Source organism: Capsicum annuum, chromosome 4, assembly GCF_002878395.1.
Source record: "Capsicum annuum cultivar UCD-10X-F1 chromosome 4, UCD10Xv1.1, whole genome shotgun sequence".
NCBI classification, from domain to species: Eukaryota; Viridiplantae; Streptophyta; class Magnoliopsida; order Solanales; family Solanaceae; genus Capsicum; species Capsicum annuum.
The window spans coordinates 71,463,520-71,478,306 of NC_061114.1; positions in this window are offsets into that span (position 1 = coordinate 71,463,520).

A 14,787-nucleotide genomic window follows, 5' to 3' on the forward strand; every position below is an offset into this window, starting at 1 on the left:
TAAGGCATGAAAATTTTGAGATCCTTTTAAGGATAAACCTATTAGAGGCAAGCTTAAGTTGCAAAGGGACAAATTTTGTCCACCTTAAGGCATGAAAATTTTGACATCCTTTAAGGATAAACCCGTTAGAGGCCAACTTAAGGTGCAAAGGGACAAATTTTGTTCACCTTAAGGCATGAAAATTTTGATATTCTTTTAAAGATAAACCCGTTAGAGGCCAACTTAAGGTGCAAAGGGACAAATTTTGTCCACCTTAAGGCATGAAAATTTTGATATCCTTTAAAGGATAAACCCGTTAGAGGCCAGCTTAAGGTGCAAAGGGACAAATTTTGTCCACCTTAAGGCATGGAAAATTTTATATCCTTTTAAGGATAAACACATAAGAGGCCAACTTAAGGTGCAAAGGGACAAATTTTGTCCACCTTAACGCATGAAAATTTTGAGATCCTCTTAGTTATAGGCTTAGAGAACTTTGGCATTCCAAATTCCATTGAAAGAACTCTCTTTCTTTTCGATGGGTTGCCCCCATTGAGTCACAGATATTTAGAGTAAGTCCAAAATTTAATTAGAATAGTTTCATACTTGCTATCAATATGGTAGATACTGCATGAACATATTTTTTTTTATACTCGTGCAACTAAACTCAGAATGAAATTCCAAGCGCCTACGTACCTCAATAAAGAGGATCAAGTCACAACATAGTTCTGGGTGAGGTTTGTGTGTATGTGTGAGCCGTTCACAGTTTATACTCTTGCGGGCCAGGAGTGAACATGTAGTTTGTACTCGTGACTTAAGGAGTATACATGCAGTTTATACTAGTGCCTTAAGGAGTGTACATGCAGTTTATACTTATGCCTTAAGGAGTGTACATCCAGTTTATACTCGTACCATAAGGAGTGTTATCTTTCTTTAAGGATAGTACTTCTTCAAGAGCTTGGCGTTGATGGGGCCATTCCTCACACCATCTGCACGACAAGCTTGTAAGCACCATTTGAATATGTCTCTTGTATTACATATGGTCCATCCCACTTTGGGGTAAATTTACCCCTAGACTTATGAGAAGTGATAATGGGCCTTTTTACTGCAAGGAATTCGTCTCCAACTTAGAAGCACCTTAAGCAAACCCTTTTGTTGAAAGAACGAGATAGCCGAGCTTGATAACATTTAAGATTTTGTTGAGCCTCCAGCCTCTTCTCATCAAGAGCTTCTAACTCCGCAAGGCGCAACTTAGAATTTTCATCATAGGTGAGCCCTTCTTGAATAACCAGTCTCAAAGAAGATATTTGATGCTCAAGTGGCAGGACTGCTTCAACTCCAAAAGCAAGTGAGTATGGGGTTACTTGTGTTAGTGTACGGTAAGTTTTCCTATACGCCCATAAAGATTCTTTCATTCACTTATGCTAGTCTCATTTGGATTTGGAGACGACTTTCTTCAACAAGTTGCATAAAGTCTTATTGAAGGCTTTAGCTAGACAATTGGCGGCAGCATGATACATTGAAGACTTGCGCTGCTTGAAGCCAAAGAGGTCACAGATCTTGTTCATCAACTTGTTATCAAACGGCTTGCCATTGTCAGTTATTATATATTGAGGGATTCCAAAGCGGTAGACGATATTCACTCAAATGAAGTTCATAACATTTTCTTTCTTTACTTCCTTGAGAGCAACAGCTTCGGCCCATTTTGAGAAGTAATCTGTCGCAGCCAAGATATATAAGTGTAAACCAGAAGACTTTGGTAGTGGACCAACAACATCCATTCCCCAAGCATTGAATGGCCAAGACGCTACAGTTGGATGTAGAACCTCTGGAGGTTGATGTATGAAATTTGCATGGAATTGGCAAGCTTTGCCTCTTCTCGCATAGTCCAAGTAATCTTTTACCATCGTTGGCCAGTAATATCCCATCCTTTTAATGTGAAAATGAAGCTTTAGTCCAGACTGATGTAATACACAAACTCCAAGTACGCTTCTTACAAAGCTTGAATTGCTTCTTCCTCTCCTAAACACCGTAAGAGTACTCCTTCAAATGATCTTCTGTACAGTGTGTCTTTGTAGTAAAGGAAGCAAGGTGCAAGACGACGAATGTCAGTCTTTCTCCTTGAATCTTCTGGAAGTATCCCATAACATAAGTAATCAATAATAGGTTGTCGCCAATCTTTTTTTACATCTTCAAACACGGCAACGAGGTATTCAACCTTGTTTTCCACATCCTCATCTGACGGCGGTACTACCCATTCTTGGCGGACAGTAACTTGGGTCTGATTTGGAAGAGTTAGGGTTGAGGCAAGAGAAGCTAGGGCATCAGCTTGCTTATTTTCTCTCCTTGGCATATGTTAGAGGGTTACTCCTCCAAGCCACGCCATCAACTTCTGTGCATAATCATGGTATGGTCGCAGCTCAGACTTTCTGACTTCATAACTTCCCAAAAGCTGTTTGATCACCAATTGGGAGTCACCAAAGACTTGTAATTGTAGTTGTTTCATGTCCACTGCCATCTCAAGTCTAATGCTTGATATTCAGCAACATTACTAGAGAAATGATTTATTAGGGTAAAAGAGTATGGTATGACCTCTTCTTGTGGAGTGATGAATACCACCCCGGCACCAGATTCATCTCGATATGCGGCCCCATTAAAGTACATCTTCCATGAGGGTATAGCTTCAATGACCATTGCATCTTCATCAGAAAGTTCATCGCTCAGTTCCCAATCATCAGGTATCGGGTGGTCCGCTAAGAAGTCAGCCAATGCTTGTTCCTTTATGGCCTTTTGGGGAACATACACAATCTCAAACTGTTCAAATTGAAGGTACCATCTTACAAGTCAGTCATTAAGGATAGGTTTCAACATTACAAACTTGATGGGATTTGCCCTAGACACGAGACGAACTACATGAGCTTGAAAGTAGTGTTTCATCTTTTGAATTGAGAAGGCCAATGCCAAACATAACTTTTTAATTGGATAATATTTTAGCTCATTTGGTGTCATCATTCTACTCAGTTAGTAAAGAGAGTTTTCTTTGCCTTCACTACTTTTTTGAGCTAGTAGTGCTCTAATCGACCTTTCTTGTGTCGCGACGTAGAGTATCAACGGCTTCCTAGGTATGGGTGCCGCAAGAACTGAAGGTTTTATTAAGTATTATTTGATACTCTCAAAGGCATTACTACAAGCTTGGTCCCATTCGAAGGGAGTGTCCTTCTTCATAAGACGACTAAATGGTTGACATTTTCCAACCAGGTTTGAGATGAACCCCCTTAAATATGCTAGCCTTCCTTGAAGGCTTTTTAACTTATGAATATCCCAAGGCTCGGGCATTTTCAAAATTACATCAATCTTATCTTAATCAATTTCAATTCCTCGGTGTCGCACAATGAATCTAAAAAATTTTCCTGAAGTAACTCCAAAGGCACACTTCAATGGATTCATCCTAAGTTGATATCTTTGAAGTAACTCGAATACCTTTATTAGGTCTTTTAAGTGGTCGTCTCTCTTTCTTGACTTCACCACTAGATCATACACATAGCGTTCAACATTTTTATGGAGCAGGCCGTCAAAGATATTCTGCATAGCCCTTTGATAAGTGGCGCCAGCATTCTTCAAACCAAAAGGCATCACCTTATAGCAATAAATACCTTTAGGCGTATGAAATGCAGTAAGTTCTTCATCCTTTAGTTCCATACGGATTTGATTATATCCGGATGAACCATTCATGAAGGACATTGCCTCATAACCAGTGGTGGCATCAATCATTAACTCCAGTATGGGGATTGGAAAATTATCCTTAGGGCATGCGTTGTTGAGATCTCAAAAGTCGTCACAAACTCAAATTTGGCCATTCTTCTTTCGTACTGGAATAATACTTAAAATCCACGTGGGATATTTGAATTCATGAATAAAGCCAGCTTCAATAAGTTCGTTAACTTCATTTTCGATCAGTGGAACCAACTCCGTCCTAAAGCGTCTTTGGGCTTGCTTAAAAGGAAGAGCACCATTCTTCACTTCCAACTGATAGACCGCTACTTTTGGATCTAAGCCAGGCATTTTCTTATATCTCCAGGAAAAGACATCTATATATTCTTTGAGTATGTCCATATAAGCAATTTTCTCCTCCACTTCTAGAAATGCACTCAAGTAAGTTGGTCTTGAATCTTCGGCAGTTCCAAGATTAACTTCCTTCAAGGAATCTATTGTGGCTTTTACTCCTTCTTCAAGTTGAGATGGAGCATCTCCAGTATCTTTCTTCTCTTGAGGATCATCGTCGTTGATGGATATGTGGTGACACCATAAAGTATCTTCTATCTCTTTATCAACCTTCATTTGAGATAAAGCCTCATTCTTATTTTGGATCATAACATGATATGAGGTGCTAACACTTTCTTTATCTTCCTCATGTTTCTTGGTATAAACCACGGTATGAGCTTTAGCTTTTAACACCTCGTTGCATAAAATCACCAGTTCTGTCTGTCGCCTCATTCTGAAAGGGATCAAACCTTGGAAATCCTTCTAGATTTTAAATGAAGAGTGCAACATCATTCTTTGACGACTTCTTTGATGCTTGTTTTTCTTCTTCTTATTTATAGTACCTAACCTTTCAACAAAAAAGTTCTTGCGGTTGATTCTCCAAGTCGATCAAAGACAGAGGGTCTTTTAGCAGTAGTGGATTCTTCTTCTATGGTGATGTAATTACTGACTGCCCTTCTTATGGAGATTCGAATTAGAGGTGGCTGTGTGTATCCTAGGCCTTCACGTGCTTGCCTGGTTGTACCCTCTGATAAAAGTTTGCCCAATCTTGATGGCTCATTAGGATTGTATCCGGCCTTTACAAATAGCTTGTATACATTTGGATCAAAGCCCTCTTTCATATGCTTTGTAGGGAGTGCCATATCTTATGGTAGATTTTGAGCCACAGACTCTTCAAGAAGTCTTGAGGATGGATTTATTGCATTAATCTTCCTGATAGGTAAAGTTAGCCCTTTTAGCACATTATCATGGGGATTAGGTGAGTGATCTTCCTCTTACTTTCCCTTTGGCACATAGCAAAGAACATGAGCTGCCTTCTTTTTCATATGAGCGACGCTTTCTTTATTCGAAGTGAAGAAGGGCTTCCTGTTGGCGAATTTTTCGATAGTCACCGCGACCTTCTTAGATGCAAGATCATCACACTTGGTCTTGGTGACATCTTCAATACTTTTCTTATCTATAATATGATTCTTTAAGTAGAATTTTGCATCGGCAAAATGTGACTCAGCTTCAATGAATGATTTGTCATCAGCGACTATCATTCTTTCCACTCTATTTTTAAGGTACTTCAAGCATTGATAGTAAGAGGACGAGATAATTTTGTTTTTGTGCACCCAACGCCTACCAAGCAATACATTGTATGAAGTTTTGGCATCGATCACATGCATCAGTGGGTTTGATTGAAAATCATCCATACTAATCCCCAACTTGATATATCCTATGGCCCTTTGGCCCCTTTGGTTGAAGCCTTGGATCAGTATACGACTTTCATCCAGTTTGCTAGTAGTGATGCCAAGCTCCTTCATCGTACGGATAGGCAGGATATTGACTCCAAATCATTCATCTATCAAGATTCTATTGATCTTCTTTCCTAGAATTTGACCCACCATGTATAAGGAACGGTTATATAGGGTCTCACCAAGCAGAAGATCATTATTTGTGAATGTGATTTTTGTATCACACACATGTGCCTCTTCGCTAAGAGTTTCAGCCAACCTTTCGGAAGATGAAGGAACTTTCATGGGTAGATTCTTACCCTTTTCCCCCTCTTTGGCGATATTAAAACAAGATACTTCAAGGTTGACTTGGGTAGTCTTATTACAGAACCAACTCGGTAAGAATTCTTCTAAAGTTACCGGACGCTGAGGTTTCTGATGGTGAAGCTCCATCACCTTTATCCTTTTTGGAAGTGCAACCAACTTCTGTTTCCTTAGTTTCTTTACCACTTTCCTTCCGGTTGGCTGCTCGTACGTATCCTTTCACAGACTCATCTTCTTGCATTTGCGTCTAGCCACTAAAGTCCAACCTTCATCATCGTTTTCATCAACTGAAGACCTGTCAGGCTCTAATATCTTCTCATTATGCTCCTTGACATAAATTTTAACCGGGTCGAGCGAGCCAAAAGTGATAGAAATTTGATGAGAACTGGTTGTCTCATCGTCGAAGAAGATTTTCTTCTCTTTTGCCAGTTGCATAACTTTATCTTTAAAGACAAAGCATTTCTCCAGCGGGTGACTTATGAGCCTATGAAATTTGCAATAATTAGGGTCATTGGTCCTTCCGTCTTTATTGGGATGCTTCATCTCTGGGATTTTGATGAGCTTATGTTGAAGGAGTTCATCAAAAATCTTAGCAACATCAGAATCAAGGAAGGGATATTCCTTTTTTTGCATCTCCTTTAGAGTTTTTTTATTTGGACGTGCTCCAGAAGTCGTCTTTACACTTTGCTTCTTACTGACCTTTGTGGTGACTTTCACAGGAGACACATCAACATTCATGGATTCTTTGTTATTATTTTTAGGGACAAACTTACCCCATCTCTTGGGTTCTTGCTTATCATTTCCCCTTTGAGGGTCATGGATAGGCGCTTCTTCTTTTCCAGCAGAAGACATGCTCAACTCTATGTCGTGAGCACGAGTAGCTAACTCTTCAAAGAATTTTGGCTTAATGTCTTGCAAGATGTAGAGAAGCCCCCAATGCATTCCTTGGATGTACATCTCTATTACAGAAGCTTCGCTGAGTCTATCTTTATAGTTTAGGCTAGCATGTCTCCATCGATTGATAAGGTCAATGACTAGTTCGTCCTTTTTTTGTCGAGTATTTGTGAGCTCTACCATGCTCACTGTACGCCTTGTGCTATAAAAGAGGTTTAGGAACTCATGTTCCAATTGCTCCCAACTATTGATGGAGTTAAGCTCGAGATCCGGATACCAATCAAAGGCGTTTCCTTTAAGGGAACGAACAAACTGTTTAACAAGATAGTCACCGTAAGTTCCAACATTATTACATGTCTCGACAAAGTATGCGACATGTTGTTTTGTGTTACCTTTGCCCTCAAATTGTTAAAATTTGAGGGGTTGATAGCCAGCAGGGATTTTGAGGCTATCTATTCTTGCAGTGTAAGACTTGGCATATGCAAGGGAAGACTTGGTGACAACATCATACTTGTCTTTGAGGGTCCCTTTAATAAATTTCCTCAATTGCCCAATCGGGATCATTCCCTTAGCAGGAACTTGCACCTCTTTAGTCGATGGTGTTTGTTTCACAGGATTTTCTATCTCATGAACCTCTGGAGCTTTTCCCGACGTAAGGCTAGAATCTCCGTCTATCAAGCCTTTCATCCTATCCACTATCTTATCAATCCTAGCCTCTTGATTCTAAACATATTTGGTCAGGCCTTCAATTGCCTTTGTCAGATTTGCAAGCTACTCCTCCACAGACGAGGCATCAGTTACCATTACTTGCATGATCACCAAAGATGTTGAACAGTAACATGGATTATCACATAAGTTTATCTTTGAAGTACTTAGCTTATGTGGTGTAAGTGGAGATGACGTATTTGTTGAACGACCATCGCTCTTTGTGCCAGAGTATTTGGAACCAAAATGCTCAAGTAGAGAAAGAGTCTTCTTAAGCGATTCCGCAACACTGTTTCCTCCTTTCGAAGAACTTTTTTAGGACTTCATTCCTTTTGGGGTTGAAGATCCAAAAACTGGAGTTGGCGCGGCGACACTAGATGTGTTTATTATCCTAGCAAACCTGCCTTGTTCCTTGTGACAGCTCCTAAACTTCCAAAAGTAACACCAAGGATGCTTTCCACTTCGGCAAAGAACCTTGAATCAACAGCCTTGGAAGCAGTTGATTGAGAATTGATCTTCTTGGAAGTCATTTCGTTATTCTTAAACTTTGAAGTATGAAAAGTTGAGATGAGAGGTAGAGATCGTCCCACTGGGCGTGCCAGAATTTGTTGGACATTAAAATTTCGAGACTGAAAAATAAATATTTCGAGACAAGAAAATATTGCAACAATCAATTTTATTGATTTCAATGCGAGTGTTACAATCTCTATGAATCCTCTGATTTGCCTTTTCAAATATAAATTCAAGGGTTTAAAGCTTAGTCTTGAATTTGAATTTGATTTGATGGACTTGAGGGACTTGATCTTGACTTGTGCTTGAATTCAAGAGCTTTTGAGCTTGTTCTTGAATATTGCGGTCTTGATTTTGAACTTTGATGAACTTGATTTGAATGCTTGAGCTTTTTAGAGAAATTGCGGCGTTTGATCCACGAGTTTCTCTTGCTACTTGTTAGAGTTTTGGGGGTTCCTTTTCTGAATTATGAGACCCTTATTTATACTTGTGGAAAAGGAAGAGTCATGATCAATATGAACTTCCTTTGACCAATCAGATTTGAGTGATGTGGCGCCTTTTTATGGGCTTTTATTTCATGGGTCTGCTACATCAGTTTGACATGTGGTACGGTCCTATTGGATCCTTCACTTGACTTGGCATGCCACGTTATTTGATGCGTGGCGCTTATTTGGGCCTCTAGAATATGACAATATCTTGGGCTTAGTAAAGTGGATTCATCATTCGTAGCCCAAATTAATGGACTATCCCAATAAATATTGGCCCTTATTTAAATCCATAACTATTTGGACTTAAATAATTAATTCAATTATATTAATCCGCAATATTTTTTTGGGACAATATATTTTGAATTTAATATAATCCAAATTTTGTAAGGATTTAAATTTAATAAAATTGCATCACCCACACTCACCCCTGTGTGAAACCCAAAAAAAAATATAATAATAAAAAAAACTCTATTCTTTCCGAACTTGGTTTTAGCATAACCTTTTTTATGCAAAATATAGTTTAAAAAAACTCAAAAATCGACAAATAACAATTCTTATCCCATGTAAAATAGGCTTTAACATACCTTTTACCAACTTCTATAAAAGTCATGCTAATTTCTTTGTCAACTCGCTTTAGTTTATTTTTCATAAAAAATTTTGACTTTTTGGTATGTTGATTGTTGCTTGCTTATTAATGATTTAAACACAATATTAATTGATATGCCGGCAATTTTGCTTATATTTTTAATTGATTTAATTTGTGTTATTAATTGAATTTATGTTCTTAATTGATTTAATTTGTATTCTTTGTTGGATCTATTAATAAGTAATGCTCTTGCTCGATTAAATACACGAAAATGGCTCACATATTCAGGTACATTATTTACTCGACTCATCAATTTTTTTTCAACTCATCAATTTTTTCCCTTCTACATTATGTGTTGCTTTTATAATTCATTTTCTTTAGGCTACTATTGCAATGGCCCCAAGGAAAAGAGGTGTTGCGTGTAGGGGTATTCATAGTTTGGTTTTTAACCAAATCGAACTGTGATCCAAACCAAACCATTTAAAAAACCGATATTTGGTTTGGTTTTGAATTTTAAAAAACCAATACTAATTTGGTTTGGTTGTTTTTACGCTAAAATAACCGACAAAATAATCAAACCGAACCGATATATATATATTATTCACAAATACAATATAAATATTTGTTACATTTTATATTTTAGTAATGATTTAACTTTAGTTGGAACACATTAAGTCATGTCTTCAACCAGTTGATAGTACCTTATGAGATTCTAAATGAATTTCGCACTTTGAATGACAAATGATACTAATTATGAAAATAATATCTTGTTTTATATTGAAATTTATAGCTGAGATTCATTAGACTATAAACAATCACTAGTTTTAATTTTCTTTTTGAACCTTGTTGAGCAAGTAGTTCATGTATTCACTTTTTGGAGAGGTTTATCATAACATTCTGTTAAATGTAGTTTTAAAATATTTTTTTAGAACCGTTCATATGGTGTTGTTCATAGCTTTGCCAAAGTATAACGCCCAGTTGACATCTTAGTTTCAAGGTTGAGACAGGGTCGGCTCGAGTAAATTAGTGGCCTAAGGCGAAAATCAAATGGAGGCCTTAAATTTAAAAAAAAAATACTAATTTTTTTATAAAGTCTATGTTTTAAATTATGAGATGCAGAGTTATAAATATTATAGTTGATTTTTTGTAATAATTTTTTTTTGCATTAATATAGCTAATGCATTTAACCTTTCTTGAGACATACTTTAAATGCATCAAAAATCTTCTATAATTCTTTACTTTTATAAAAATAGATTTTTTTTACAAATAATATTTAATTTTTTTTAATAAAAATCCAACAATCTATTATTTCTAAGAAAAAAATAAAAATGAGGCCCCTCAAATTTGGGGCTTTAGGCTGTTGCCTTTTTTAAAAATGATAGAGCCGACACTGGGTTGAGCTACCAACACTCGGTTAATATCTTATATGTTAGATTGAATTTGTTTTTATAAATTTTCAACTTTTATCATTAGCTAAAGTTATAAACCGAAAAAACTGAAAAAATCGAACTAAACCGACAAGAACCAAATCGACAGTTATTTTTTTTTATTTGATTTGGTTTTAGAAATTTAAAAATCGACTAAGTTGGTTTGGTTATGGTTTTAACCAATAACCGATCCATGAATACCCCTAGCTGTATACAAACATAAAGTGATATCCATCAATTACTTGAAAGTTTTGATGGTATAAGATATAAAGATAATGCATCAAAACCCCCCCTAAACTTGTCACTCCAACTTACTTTAACACTTAAACTTAATATATATTTATTTACCCCTCTTAACATCTTTAAAGTATATTAAATTCATCACTTATGCTGACGTGACATTTTAAAAAAAAATGCGTGAAATTTTTTTCTTTTTTTAAAAAGCCTACTAATATATATATATATATATATATATATATATATATATATATATATATAGATAGATAGATAGATAGATAGATAGATAGATAAAGAAAAAGAGAAAAAAAACTCTCCTTTTCTTATAACCCCCACCCCCATCCCACCCCACCCAACTTCTCCTCCAAACCCGTCAATCCTCCCTCACCCACCCACCACCACCAATTCCACCATCAGTCCACCACCATCATCCCCCCAAACCCTAACCCCAATTACCAAATCCGTTACTCCCACCTCCAATTTTTCTTTCTTCAACACCTTGATCAATAAAAAAAAATGAAATTGAATTTGAAAATTAAAAAATTGACATGATTTGAATGTTTGGTTTTTGATTTTAGAAAATTTGATGTTGATTTTGATCGAATTTATAAGGTGGGTTGGATTTTTAGTCACTAATTTATGATATTTTTTTATGGATAGAGAAATTGGTGATGATAGGTATATATATATATATATATATATATATATATATATATATATATATATATATAGTGAAGCCGAATCCGTCATTGATGAGTTTGATAGGTAAAAAAATAGGGGAAGGAGAATTTGGGCCCTTATGGTAGACATTCTAGCTTCAACCTTACGCAGGTGCTTGCTAGTAGATAATGGATGCACCTGTCCACAAAAAAACGATGGTGGTAATTGAATTTTTCAAGTGGGTTGAATTTTTCGGTGAAAATTCACCGGAAAATATAACAGGAGTGGTTGTGTGGGGGTAGACAGAGGTGGATGGGGGTGTGTATAGGTGTAGCAGTGTAGGGGTGGACGAGGGTGAATGGGATGTGTGCAGGTATGGGGTAGACCGGGGGAAGAGAAGAAGGAGGGTTGGGTGGTTAGGAAGAAGATGGAAAATGGGGGATGGGGTATTTTTTAATTTAAAATATTTTATATATATTTAAAAATATGTATATATATATATATATATATATATATATATATATATATATATATAAAACTATTAAAAATACTTTATTTACGTGGCTCTAACGTGGCACTGATGTGTCAGCGAGTGTGATGCACTCTCCGTTGTGAGTGTGGTGTTGTATTTTTAAGGTGGTATATAATCACTTCAAAACGATTTAAGGAGGTAAATAATTATCCGTAAATTTTAAGTGATAAAGTAAGTTGTCGGGACAAGTTCAGGGGGTTTTGATGTATTATCTCTAAGATATATGTGCTTACACTAAAATAGATGTTTATGTTTACATTATTATATTTAAGTGTTAAGGATCTTTAAAAATTGATTTAAACTTTTTGTACATTATTATAAATTTCTACAATAGATAAAATTATTTAATTTTAAATAATCAAACCTTACAAATACGAGGCACGTGCAGTTAAACTAGTCTATACAAACTTACACGTACTGCTGACATCCGCCCACTATTTAACTAACCAAATTTTAGTTGTGTGATTTTTTAGTTAAAAAAAGTGTTTACTTCCTTAAGTATTATTTTTTAAAAATAATTCTTACCATATATTTTATTGCTAGTAGTTATTATATATTTTAGGATTTCTTAATTTATAAAACTTACCATGTATATTATGACTTCTTATTTTAAAATATTATAAATATAATTAAATAATAATTTTAAAAAAAGGTGAAAAGAAAATTATATCTATTGCGGGGTATTTTAATAAAGGGTAAAACATTCGAATTATTTTTTTAAGGATGTTTAGCAATAGATTATAGATTGGTCAAATTGACACATTTAGAGAGTCAATAAATAGATCTAGCTAAGTTTCTATTAGTAACTAAAGCACATTGAGACAATAAATAGATGATGATATTGATTTTATCCAAAGTTTAACTGATAAGATGGATTAAAAAATAGATCAAAAATTGCTCACCAACTAAGTTTTGAAATTGATTAGTTACACTTTGGTCAAAGTTTACACCCAAAATTAATGATATAATATTGAGTCAATCGATATAAAAGAATTTTATAATTTCTTAAATTATTTTAGATGGTACAAGATTTAGAATGCTATCTTTCGATTATACTTGATTAGTTTTTTCTACCTTAATGAAATATATTTTTATTCTATTTTTCTTTCTTTATGCAATTATCTTCAAATAATTAATTATGGCATATGAGTCAACCTGTATTGTTATCGATTTCATTAAGATTGAATATTTTGGAGCTTAATCCTTTCCTGAAATTTTCGTACCTTGGTTAAATCTTAAAGTTATTTCATTTTTCTTTTAGTCATTATCTTTGAATAGATGTAGCATGTGAGTCCACTTGCATATTCTTTATCTTTTATTTATTTATTTATCTAATAAGAGGGAGTTGGGGGTTAAGCAAGCAACACTCATGAGTAGTAGTGAGGCGTCGGTACGAAGTTGCGGATATAGACTAGGCTAAGGGACAAACTTCATCTTTTCTATTTTCTTCACTTACATGTTTGCTTCTTCAGGAGGGATATTTTTGTCATTTCGATTTGAACTTCTTTGTAGCTGAACGTGTGGATTCATCTGTCAAAAATCACAGCCTCTTCCTTCGTACATCTCAATACTCTGTCAACATGTTTGCTTCTGCTGGAGGGATATTTTTGTCATTTCAGTTTGAACTTCTTTGTAGCTGAACGTGTGGATTCATCTGTCAAAAATCACTGCCTCCTACTTCGTACATCTCAATACTGTGTGTGTTCTCTGAGCTTGATCGACTATTCTCGGATTAAATTAAATTAGCTTATAGGCAAAATCAATATTTCTCAGCAAATATTTCTGCACCAAATCTGAGGATACAACATCTCAATCTTCAAACCAGAATATCTCTTGATAACCATTAAACCCAAAATCAGATCTACGAAAAAGTTTAAAAGAAACAAACTTTATAAACAAAAATCAATAATTCTAATGAAAATTAAATTTTCACAGAAGATAAAGCAACTGATTTTGAATCCTACCTTGTAACCAACTGGTTCTAAAACAAATCAAAATTGGGGTCTCCCACAATAGACCCAAAAAGAAGAAACCAAAAAGGAAAAGACATGAAAAACTTATACTACATTTGGAGACATCACTAAAGTATCTTTTCACCAATTTGAAACATACAATGAAAGAGAATTAAAATATAGTGGCATGAATGCAAAAAGATCATCAAAAATAAGAGAAAATATTTATCAAAATATCATTACCAAGAAATGGGTCGGAAAAAGACAATAGAGGGAGGAAGAAAGTAAGACGTAACCACAACAACACAATTTAAACAATGAAGGAGGAGAAGAGAAATTAACTGAATTTACAGCACAACGAAATTGGGGCCTCTCAGAAACTGAGGGAGATTGACTGGAAAGGAACGAACAGTCACCACCTCACTTTTTCTTTTGACATTAACAAAAGGGTTAATCTAAAAAATAGAACAGGTCTCTTTCAAATTTTAGCCTCAAATAAAAAAAAATTTAAAATAATTTTTATCTATTAACTAATATTTTTTTTTGAACAAAATTACTCCTGATCAATGGAGTAAATTACCTAAATGATCCTCATAATGGATAACAACTCCATATTTATATCTTTCAACTTTTATTGTTTTTTCTATTTTTAATTTTACTTTGATTTTTGTTTTTTCTTTTCTGTTTTTATTTTTAATTTTTCTCAATCCTTATTTTTTTCTTTTTTTCTCAACTTCTTTTTTTTTCCTTTTAAATTTATATTATTTTAATTTTTTATTTTTTCTTTCCTCTTTTTTTTTTTGTTCTTTTTAATTTTTTCTCAACCCTTATTTTTTTTTTTACATCTCTCAACGTCTACTTTTATAATATATATATATATATATATATTCTTGGATTTTTATTTTTTATTTTTAAAATTTTTCTCAACCTTTATTTTTATTTAGTTTTTTTTAATTTTTATCAACCTTTATTTTTTTTCCATTCTTTCTCAACTTCTAAATTTTCTTTGGTTTTTATTT